This window comes from Mirounga angustirostris, unplaced genomic scaffold (assembly GCF_029215605.1).
Source record: "Mirounga angustirostris isolate CCGP_5_RB_7025 unplaced genomic scaffold, mMirAng1.0.hap1 SCAF_16, whole genome shotgun sequence".
In the NCBI taxonomy this organism is placed as follows: Eukaryota; Metazoa; Chordata; class Mammalia; order Carnivora; family Phocidae; genus Mirounga; species Mirounga angustirostris.
In genome coordinates this window covers 13604640-13616730 of record NW_026991724.1, presented here as the reverse complement: position 1 = coordinate 13616730, position 12091 = coordinate 13604640, and positions in this window count along the sequence as shown.

Below are 12091 nucleotides of genomic sequence, written 5' to 3'. Positions count from 1 at the left end.
AACAAAGATTTTCAATTTGAACACGCCTGTTTACAAACTATCAGAAAAATGTGCCTGTGAAGACAGTTTGCTCGAATGCAGTCTCCTGCTTGTCACAGGCCTCCGGGGATGCGAAGGCGCCATGCTGGTTGGCTTTCAACAGGAAGCCGGTGGTGAGACTGAAGAGTCGTTGGCCGGAAATGAGGACAGAGGACGAGTCCTGGGGCCCAGATGTCTGAGCCCGGGCATCGGTCTCAGCTGGAGGAGGAGAGTCCGCTCGGTCCCTCACCACAGCTGGCCTGCCGGCGCCCCCAGCCACCTCTTGCCATGGAACAAAAGCAGAGACAGACTCAGGGGACCAAGGAGAGGTTTAATGGAGGAAGAATGAGGACTCCTCGGGGACTCCCCGTTACTCATTATTTCCCAGATGCCGGCTGGCTGCGGGGGCCTGTGAGGGCTCAGAGAGGGACCTGGCGGAAGCCTGGGTGGGCAGCTTTGGTGACACAGGTGATGCATGGGTGATGTGCCTTGGCGCTGACTTGCTGGCTCCGTGAATCGGCCGCCGGGGTGTCTGGAGGCGGGTGGTGTTCACAGGTGGGCGTGCTCGGAGATGAGAAGCGCTGACGCAGACCGCAGCTCCCTGCCCAGTCCTGCCCCTCGGGGAGGCAGGGGAGGCGACGCAGGGGCCCTCTCCCCGCCCACGCAGCTGCCCTGGGAGGGCGCTGCCTCTGCTCCAGGCTGGGTGTCCCGCGGAGGGCGCTGTCACAGGGCTGGCCAGCGAGTGGAGGGCGGCTCGGGAGTGGGAACCCCATGGAAAACCAGCCTGGAGTCGGAGTGCCCTACATTTCCCGGGATCCTGAACCTGGAGTGCCCGGGCCTCACCTGCAGCTCTGCCACTCACTGGCTGTGTCCCCTTGGGGGAAGAGTTACCTAACCCTCTCTGTGCCCCAGGGTCGTCCTCTGTCACATGGTCACAGAACAGTCCAGACCCGGTTACCCGGCCGTGAGGTCTAAATGAGGTAATACGGGCCACAGGTTCTTTTGAGCAGGATTTCTTCTACTTAGAAAGATAAAAAAAAAAAAAAAAAGGGAATACTCCCTAAGAAGAGTTCTGACCTCAATATCTTTGGGTGCCTGATATTGGGGGGGGTTGTGGAAGGGCATCAGGGGTTGAATGGCGTCAGAGACTGGTAAACCACCCGCTCCAAGACCGCAAAGCCTTGTGTCTTTGTGTATGTGCATAAGTCACTTGTCCCCCCCAAGCACCGGGTCTGCATACTAAGATGCCGGCGGCGGCGGGGGTGGGGGGGGTGGGTCGTGACAAGATTGGATGCCTCGGGGGTTTCAAGTGTCTTTATTCCAGACCAGCGTTTCTCAGCCTCAGTGCTATTGACATTTGGGGCCGGATGACTCTTTGTCCTGGGGGGCCGTCCTGTGCATTGTAGGATGATTAGCAGCATTTGTAGCTCTTCGCCACGAGGTGCTAGTTGTGACAATGAAAAATGTCTCCAGGTATTGCTAAATGTCTTCAGGGAGGGGAGGGGGGGACAGGTTGCCTCTGGTGGAGAACTCCTGCTTTGTACAGTTCTCTACGCAGCAAGCCTTCCGTAAGGGGCCATTATTTGCTGTCCTGAAATTTATAGCAAAGTTACTTTTCTGAGCCTCCGTTTGTCTGCCTCCTTCTGTGCACAGTCTAGAGAGTCCAGTGAAATCCTGGCAAACGGTTTTTCAACGTTGGTGGACCATAGGCATTCCAAACCCCAGCCCTGTTTGACATAAATTACTGGTTCCTTAACCTGGCTGGGCAGCTGGGTCAATTGGAACTTCATTTTTATTGTACTTCTTTTTCACTCAAACCTAAAAGGCTTTTAGAGCATTAAACGCAACATAAATCACTCAGTCCTTTACTATTAAAACCTGCGCTGCAATGAAAATTAAATAGTTAATTCTGTGGAGAACAGATCTTGAGGTAATCTTCTTTTGTGGTGAATACATTTTTTTTAAACCACAGACCTCAAATTGGTAGTTCCTTATTCAGGGGAAAGGCCAGAGAAGGGTTTTAAGGAGATGACCCAGTAGGAAACAAATGTGAAAGAATAGTCGGAAGCATTGGGGGTCCCCACTATTTCGGAAGTGGTCTAAGAGTTCCTGACTCTGGGCGCCCTCGTGCTGGGGCACCCTGCATATGATGAGGGTCTTTGACTCCCTGCCTTTCAAATGATTAATCTTCCTCCATAGATGTAGAAGGTTCAGCTCTCCTCTTTCCTAACTCCTTGTGTGTCTGCTCTAACATCTCCCCAGGATTTCCCCTGTCGCTGCCCAGGAGTGAGAATGTTCTTACAGGCTTTGGCAGCTTTTTTCCTGAATGCTCGTGGAGCTTGCTGTGGGGCAGTCCTTCAGTCGTGGGTTTGCCAGCACGATGGTCCCTTGTCGTTGGGACCGGGATGCCTGGGAGCAGACAGCAGAAGCAAACTTTGGAAATGCTGGGGTGGCAGCCACGAGCACCTGTGGGTGATGGATTGTCTTAAACGAAGCGGCTGGTGTTTGCCCCGTGGGATTTGGGGGTCTTGTCAGTAACGCCCAGTGTCAGAGCAGTGTGGCGTCCAGCTTGCGGAGGTGCGTCTTGGTAGCATTGAGTGTGGTCATTTGAGTCCCCTTTGTATTCGATGGCCTGGACTGTCATCTGCACGGCTGGTCCCATGGGCGTGATGATGAGGATTCCAGCTAGCACCACACCATGGCTGTGCCATGACAGATGTTACCTACACCGAGACGTCTAGGGTCCGGTAAGGTGCGTGCACCCCGGCAAGGACGCTGGCTGCTTGAGAGGCGTCAAGCCGGCTCCCTGCAGAGCGAATGTGGCTATTATCCTGGGATTTCTCAAGAATGTGCTTGGATGCTGCACCATGTGGACCAAATTGATGTTGGGGGTCATCCTAGACGTGAGCTATTGGAGATTGTGTTTCCCACATGGGCGTGGCAGCCACGGGGCGGGGATATCAGGGATGAAGTTAGTTCCAAATGGGCCCCTCTGAGAAGAAGTCTCTTCCAGCCAGGCAAACTGCCCCAAGGATTGTGGTGCAAATCGCCCTAACAGCGTGGAGTCCCCTCGCTTGCTGTGTAGACAGAGCTGATGCTGGAGTGTGTCTGGTCTCCACGGGTGGGGCTGCAATCTCCGAGCTCTCGTTTAGAAGAGCCGGGGAGGATGGGTGGGGGAGGCGATGAGTGGGTTGGCCCTGGATTGGCCATCTTTGTGGGCACCGAGTTGGGTCCTCTTTCACACTGGCACAGTGGTTCTCCTGCACTTAACCTGCCGAAGTGAAGGGTTTCAGCAAAGCAGAGATACGACGTCAGGAGCTGAGACCTCAGACGAGCCTAGGACAAGCTGTGAGGGCTTCCTCAGTAGGCATGGACCCTAGTGGAAGCTAAGCTCCTCCAGTGAACGATGAGGAGCATCTTACAGTTTGGCTCATTGTTGGCACTGGGAGGAAACAGTTTGAGTGATGGTCTTTATAATGGTCAGACGGTTTTTTAAACCCCCAAACCTCAGATTGTTGTTTGCACGCACCCTCTTGGGCAAAAGGAAGTTCATATTTGGAAGGTGCAGATTGTGTTTTCTCAGTAGGTCTAAGGAGAACCATAGGTAGAAGGACAGGAAGTCCTTCTGGGTGGGGTGGTGATCTCCCCAGAGGACTGGGCATCTCTGTCTTGGAAGTGGTGGAAATGATGGGAACGACAGGCGGCCTGTGACATCCAGCTCTTTAAAGGAGAAGGATTTCTTGCCTCTATTGGTGGGACCCCAGCTGGGCCAGCGAGGAGGCCTGCCAGGCACTCGAGGCCTCAGATGACCCCTAGGAATTGGTGTTGGGGCTCCAGGTTGGACTCCTTGAGCAAGAAAACCCCACAGGTTGGCTGCTTATTGATGCTGGGAGCCAGATCCCACCTGTGATGGTGGCTGGGCCAGAGGGACTCTCTGGTCGTTGAGGGTGCCTTCCATGAAGTTTCTGGTGACTGCTTGCTTCTTGGAGCTGTTTTGAGGGACACCGTTTGTTGAAGCTCTCTTGCTATCTTGGTGTGTTTGTCTGAAAACATATTTCAGATTGGCAGCCCCCGCCCCCCATCTCTGTGGCAAGAGCTCTTCTAACGTCCTGTGCCGTGAACGAGAGTTCATGGCTTTCCTGTTTAAAATACAACTGTAAATTTTATAGGACCTTTCTTGTTGTTGGCTTTCTTTTTTCTTTAGTTTTTTCTCCAGGGCCTGGATTTCCTGCTGGTTCATTTTCCCTTCCTCAGGCAGCTTCTGCTCTTTTCCCTTCCTGCTTGGCTGGCTGTGCATGAACGTGACGTGTTGCCCATGGCCTTCATTAGGGCCTGCGTGGTGTTGCCTTCATGCCCCGAGTGGGCATCGACCCAGTACGGGGAGCCCCTGCCTCCTTCGTTGCTTCGTGCCCTCTTCCGGCTCTGGCGGCTGGCCGCGGCCTCCCGCGCAGGACTGGAAGGCTGCATCTTTTTCAAACCACTCTCTTTCTTCCCGACTCTGTGTTGCAGAGCCACGACCTGCTGCCGGCGGCCTCCTGAGGCTTGTGTGATGTTGTTCTCGATTTTTGGGTAGTGTTTGAGCCATACATACACTTTCCTTGTTCTTCCTGCTACGGCCCAGTGATGCCTCCCCTCTCCTGGTGGAAGACAAAGAGGCTGCCCCTTTCCAGCCAGGGTGGACGGGATTTTTTGTCTTGGGACGATCATGATCTGACAGGATCATCAGACTTTGTATTTTCTCATCCTGGGATTCAACTGTTTTCTGACTTGTGACACACTGGATGCCGGCGGAGTGGGGCGGGGGGGGGGGCGGGTGCTGTGAGCCTCTGTAAATGGCCTGAGGAAGTGGGGGTGTTTATAGCCGTGGACTCCTGTCCAGTCTCCTTGGCGGAGGGATGCGGTGCAGGGGTCAACTCTCCGGAACTTTTATAGCCTCCTCACATTTTGGAGTCAATTTCTTTTGCATGTGGCTCTTCCGCTTCTTACCAGTTAATCCAGCTGTGGCTTCAGCTGGGTCATCTTTGATGAAATATCCTGTCTTCTGAGGAGTATCTCCTGACTTCAGTGATTTTTCACGAAACCAGAGGCCGAAGAAAAAGTGACCCCGGAAAGGGAGTCACGAGCAGCAGCTCCCCTTCTCAGGACTTAGAGAGGCCACCTTTGGAGAGGGACAAAGACTCTGTCTTCTAGGCTGTGCACCCCTTCAGCTTCTCCTCTCTGGGTGCTGACAGTAACCCCTGGGGGGCGCGCTGCCCGGTCCCCACACTGCCCCGAAGCCAGGGTGAGGCTGCCTGGGCTTTTGTGATTTGGGGCATGGTTTTGTTGTTGGGAAGAAGAACTCTTCAAAACTTCACTTTGGTTTTTAAAATTACCGGTAGGAAACCTCGCTTTTCCTTTAACCCTTTAAGTTCTGTTTGCAATTTCTGCTCCAACAAATTTTAGTGATCCCTTTTAAGGGGGAAGTTGGTGAGATTCTGGGTCCTGTTTGGAGCAGTGAGTGGTGAGAGCCCATCCGCTGCTCATGGCAGGACGATGGGTCACTGACCCGCTGACCAAGACTGGGCGTTGCTGCTGGCCTGTCCTGTTGCGCCCTGGGCTGGTGGTTCGCAGCTCAGTGGTCCATCCACGTCCCAGAGGGGTGGGGGGGGCTCGCTTTAGGCACTTGCCACCTCTCCTTGATTTGATGCTCTGCTGTCATTGTCTTGAAATTCTTCGTAATTTTTGGAAGAAGGAGGCCATGTGTTTTCTTTTAGCACTGGGCGCTACAAATCACTGACCTGGTTAGTCCTGAAGAGGGGCAGTTCCAGACTGGAGTGTGTCCTTGGAATACTGATGAGGGCAGTGGGGAAGGGGACAGCTCACTGACGGAGTTGTGGAAAGAGGCGGGGGTAGAGGGTGGATGCAGACGGGAAGGGAAGGAGCCGGCTTAAAATCAATGGGATGAGGACGATGAGATTAGGCATTTTGTATGGGACTCAAGGCAAGAACATCCGTGGGATTGTTGGCCATCTCATCAGACGGGGAGCCCCGGGCAGGCGAGGATGGGTGTGCTTTGGTTCTTCGCTCCATGACCCCCAGCCTGAGTGCAACACAGCTCACGGCCCCGTAGTTAACGCTCCAAGGAATAGTTGTCAGACAATGACAGACCTCATAACCTAGCCGAGTGACAGTGGAATGTGCTTCTTTGGCAAGTGGCGAGTTTCCTCCTGGTCAGGGCACTGGTTAAGCAGAAACCAGTTCCTCATCTGATGTTGATCGTTGATGGTTTTCTTGGTTGTTTTCACATGTTGGAGCATGCAGCCTTTGGTACATACCTATCCGTGGCCCTGAACTCGTGGATTACTCTGTGCCTTTTGAAGAACTTTGTTCTTCCAACCTCTGGCCCTCCAGTCAGGATTCTTTGTGTCTCTGCTGGGTTCCTTTTTCCTAATACCCACCACCTCTCCAACTGGGCACCATGGCACTTGAACTCATGCACCTTAAAATTGTCAACTTAACTGATGACAGAGGCTTCCAGCACGTGCTTCCCTGCAACTGAGTGAACCTTTGGTCACCAGAGAGGTGGTCTGAACATAGTAAAGATGCTTGCATGGCCTCTGAGCTCTCTACCTACCTCGACCTGCCTTCCCTGTCCTGGGAGCTGCTCCCTCCCAGGCCATGGATATGGATGCTTCCCTGCTCCTTACCGTGCCTGGATTTGCTAGAAAAAATCCTCCTGGTGAGGCATCTCCAGGAAGGAGTTGGTGCTGGGAGCCTATGAGAGGGTCTGTGGGTGGTGCCTGCTCCATCCTGGGCAGCTGCAGCTGGGTGGGGGAGTCCACAGGTACTTTCTTTTGGGTTGGGGGGGGGCTTGGGATCCCCCCTCCCCTGTGCAGAGGGTGAGTTTAAGCACACTTCTCAGTTCCTGGCAGGTCATTATCAATGGTCTATGCAGGGTCCCTCTCTTGGTATTGCAATCCCTTTGGATGAGATGTCCCATGGCCATTCTTCTCCCTCGGAGACAGTCATTTGGGATGCTCAATGGGTGTCTTTTTTTTTTTTTTTTAATGCTGTAACAAAACATTATTGCTGTCTTGTGTATAAGCATTTTTAATTCACATAGATGGTATTGTTATGCCATTTCTTATTCTGTTTCCTTGCTCCTTCAGCACTATGTTTTAAGATGCAATCTTCCCCTCTACATTCTTAAAACCTATTGAGATTACCCAAAGAGCTTTTGTTTATGTGGGTTAAAACTATCGATACTTGCCACATTAGAAATCGAAACAGACGTTTACAAATATTTTTTGATTCATTTGCAAACAGAGATGGTGAACACATTGCCAGTTAAGATAAATAATATTTTAGCATTATTATGAAAATAGTTTTGACCCTGCAGACTCCCTGCCCTGTAGTAAGGTGTCAGTTTGTTCCAGAATGCGAAAGGATACATGAAGGATAAAGTTTGGAAAGTGAATTTTATTTGTATTGCTTTATAAAACCTGCATCTGAAGAGAAACGGAAATGTATTTTAGCAAAGTTTGCTCAGGTTTGATGGGCTTTGCCTCCTTGGCTTACTGATCATTGCCTGCAGTATGGAAGGTTATTCTAGATAGCAGAGACTCTGTATCTTACCAGAACACTTTTTGGTGCTTTATGTTGAATTTGTCCTATCCTAGAATAGGTGATTTTAAAACACAAAGAACAAAAACTCATCCCTTGTGAACAGGCCATGTGTATATATGCATATGTATATAAACAGGCACTTCCTGTTTATTTTACTTATTTTATAATCCATACCTGCATAGGCTTTTTTTTTTTTTTTTAGGAAAACGAAGAGGATATTAGGTTGTGCAACCATCCCACCACCTAATTCTGCCTGATTCCAGATAGAATTAATTCCTAATTAATGAATTCCTCATTGGTCAGGCCCTAATTAATCCCCAGTCCCTACTTTGGAACTAACGGTTGCTCCCCATCTCGGTACCCCTGCCGCCAGCCCCGGCAACCATCACTCTACCTCCGGTCTCAATGACTTGGTCATGCACATTCGGTGTACATGCAGTCACCCAGGATGTGGCCTTTTCTGCCTGGCCTCTTTTACGTAGCGTCATGTTTTTGGGGTTCATCCATGTTGTAGCACATGTCAGCACTTCATTGCATTTTATGGGTGACTAATCAGCAATCCCATTGTATGGATGTGCTGTACTTTGTTGATCCATCGGTTGATGGACATCAGACTTGCTTCCCCACTTTGGCTATTATGAATAATGCTGCTGTGAACACTGTGTGTAAGGTTTTATGGGGACGGATGTCTTCTAAATAGCCCCAGGTCCGTTTACTTTTAACAGTTGGCACTTCATGACCTGGGTAACCAACGGGTTGTTTCTCAGGCACCCATGATCATATGTTAATCAGGTGTCCCAATCTCTTCTGACAACTCTTTAGGTGTCTGCCTTCCCAAATAATGTAATAAATAGAGGGGAAAAAACATGAAAGGGAACTTTCTAGGATATCTTTTACACTTACAGTGATCTTTGAGGTGTCCCAGAGGGGCCCTGGAAAATCACAAAGATCTGGGTTTACTCCCTATTAAAAGAGGGATGCTAGAAATAATTAGGCTGGTTTGATGTGTTAACTGTTGTAAGATTTGCATGAGAGGAGTTGTCAGATCAGAAGACATGTTCCCCTACCTGAAGTTAAGCTTATATGGATGAAATGGGAATATATTTTAGAAGACTTTGTGTGTGTGTGTGTGTGAGAGAGAGTGGGAGGGGAAGTCCCTGGAGATTTGTCAGTGCACTCACTGCCCACATGTGTGTACCCTAGGGGAAACGCCCATCTAAAGTCTTAGGAAATAGTTCTGTACCATCCCCGCATAGAGACCTGTCCGTTCCTCCATTCTGGTGATACTGTTGAGAGTAACGGACCAACCACAGCTACGCAGGCTTCGTCATCGTGTAGGTATTCTGTGTCAAGCTTTCCCAGGAGGCTCTGCTCTAAGCCCCAGCCTGCAGAGTATGTGTGTGTGTGTGTGTGTGTGTGTGTCAGAGGATGGTTCTACAGTCTCATGAAGAATGACTGTACCAGGTACTTGGAACCATCACGCCTTTAAAGAATAGACTCTTGGGTGCGGGCTTCTGAGCAGACGTCACTTGAGCACCTCTCAGACTAGCCCTGTGGTCTGCGTCCGGATTTCCAGGACTCTCTCCGTTCTAGGAGCAAGACAGCGTCATGAAAGCTGACTGCTAATCCAAGATCCAGTGGAACAAGAATGATTACATAGGACTGCATGAAATGATGGGGGAATTTTATTGTGGTTCTGTGTTTAAACTAATAATGTTTTATTGCTCTATTTTCTGGTTCTATGGGGAAGCCTTTTCTCTTCTTTGGGCTCCCTTGTAATCCACACAATTTAGTAGACTCTGCTTTTGGAAACAGAAATAAGGCATATAAAAATGATACTTGGTTTCCACTGGTGTGTAATGGTATTTCATTTCACTAATGGCTAATGATGTCAGTCTTCTGTTTGCTTTCAAGTAGGCTCCATGCCCAGCGTGGAGCCCGGCACGGAGCTTGAACTCATGACCCTGAGATCAAGACCTGAGCTGAGATCAAGAGTCGGACACTTAACCGACTGAGCCACCCAGGCGCCCCAATGATGTCAATCTTTTATGTGTTTGTTGCTCATACACACTTTTCAGTGTCTTCCTGACTCTGCCAGGGGATCAGTGTGGGTGCTCAGCTCCTCAGCCATGGCAGACAGACTTGTCCCCTTGAGGTGTCTGCCAGGTTTGGGGGACTCCCACCCCCTCAGGAGGGGGCAGTGCACCTGAAAACTGAGTAGGACTGCCCAAATTTGGAACCCTCTGAGTCCCTGAGAGTCCTGGGGCAGCCACGGAACTGCCAGCCGGGGGTAGAGGAAGCCTCTGGTACTTTGGCCCTGGCACCTGCGGTAGCTATGACCCCACAGCCGTCATTTGGTAATACTGTGGTGCTGGGCAGTGTGCTGAGAGTGTGTGTGCAACTAGGATCACCCCACGCTGCCCAGAAACGCTGCGGAAGAGAGGATCTTAGCCACATTTCATTGTGTGATGCGAACATAGTTACTGAGTGCGTGGCCCGAGGCTCTGCCATGTGCTCATCTGCTGTCGCTGCTGCAGCCAGTTACCACGGACTTGCTGCCCTAAAACAACACACGCTTATTATCTTAACAGCTCTGGATGCCAGAAGTCCAAAATGGGTTAACATCGAAGTATCAGGGGCTTCTGGAGCCTCCAAGGGAGAATGTTTTCCCACTTTGCCGACTTTCTAGATGCCTCCTGCTTCCATCTTGAAAGGTAGCCGTGGCTGGCTGAGCCTTTCGCACAGTGCTTCACTTGATCTCTGCCTCCCTCTTTCCCATCTAAGGACCCTTGGGATTCCTTGAGGCATGGGGGTAATCTCCCTAAAGTCAGCTGATTAGCAATCTTAATTCCTTCTAGGACCTTAATTCCCCTTTGCCCGGTAAGAGAACGTATTGACTACATCCTGACGTCTTTGGGGGGCCCATAATCCTGGGGAGTGTTGGGATACTGGGTGGGGAAGCTGGGAGGAACGGGGTCCCGGGGTATGTGGGTGGAGCAGGCAGGGGCAGGACCTGTGCAGGGGGTGCATCTTGCCGCCCTCAGGGACTCCCCGCTCTGGCTGGAGGAGCGGCCGAACGCATACCAGGTCAGGTGCTCATGGTGCCATGGTGGGGAAATGCTGCCAGGGAGGAGCTATGGGGTGAGGGGGTGCAGTGGGCTACAGTTTAATCAGGGTGGGCCTCACTGAGGAGGTTCTTCATCTGAAAATAGGATCCATCCCATAGGATCGCTGCGGCATTAAATGAGGTAATGTCAAAAATGCATCCTGTAGACAGTGATCATATTTTTTAAAAAGTTATCTATTCAAGAATCTCAGCTCTGTGGATGCATGGGCCAGGCTGGCCCTCTGCCATGAGGCATTGGATGAGAGGTGGGGTTAATTACATTTTGAGGAGGAGAGGTTAAATTGGAGGTGGTCTAGAGCTCCTGGTTGGAGGTGCTCCCTGCTTGGAGGACATCACCTGGTCCCACTGTTGCCACACCCAGCTGCTCTCCCTACTAGAGGGAATGTGGATCCAGTCTGTGGGATCCATACGCTGGCTCCGCCCCACACTGGCCGTGAAATGTGGGGTTCTTCCTTAACCTCTTCAACCTTGAGTTTCCTTTTCTGTGCAGTGGAGGCGGTCACAGCACCGCTCCAAGGAGTGAGGGATACCTCAGGTCAACTGTTTAGCACAAGACCTGGCGCTTAGTCAGCTTTCAGTGAAGGGATCACTGCTGTCATTATCTCGGAGGTGGAGAAAGGAACATGGAGTTAAAGAAAGGACCGGCTGATGGAGACAGGCCGGGAATGGCGAGGGAAAGCCGAGAGTACTGGGGTCCTACGTCTCTGCTTTTCGTGGTTACTCCCCACTTGGGTGGTCCCATCGCCCACCCCCCACCCCCACGAAAGAACAGGCTCCTTGTCAAGAAGAGCTGCTAACTGCAGACAGAAGTCGACCACTTGACCAGAACTGGGTGAGCTTCCACGCAGAACGTTTCCACTTTATTGTCTGTAAACGCTTCTTTGGTAAACAAGGAGACAGGGAACCCACAGAGCAAAGGAGCACGCTGGGTCCAGAAGACAAAGGGCGGGCACCCTCCACGAACAGGGGCTCTGAGAAGACAGCTATGCCATTAGCGAGGTGGGGGTGGAACGGGGGAGAGGGGAGGGAAGTGGGAGGGAAGAGTCGGCTCGGTGGGACAGAGAAGCCTAGATCATACAGCGGAGGAGCTCATGCATCACAGCGAAGGGGGGCGGGGAAGCCCCGCCCGTGCCCCGCCCACCGCCCACACGGGTGGTACCCTGCTGCGGGCAGAGCAGCATGCCGGGTCGGGTCAGGTCCGGGGAGGTTGGAGGGGGCTCCCGGAGGCCCGTCAGCAACCCACCCTCCATCTCTCCTTTCCTGCTCTGCAGGCTGGTGTGTGCAGGTGGCGGGGGCGGAGGAGGAGCGCTCACGATCTCGGGGTCCGGGGAGAAGTGGCAG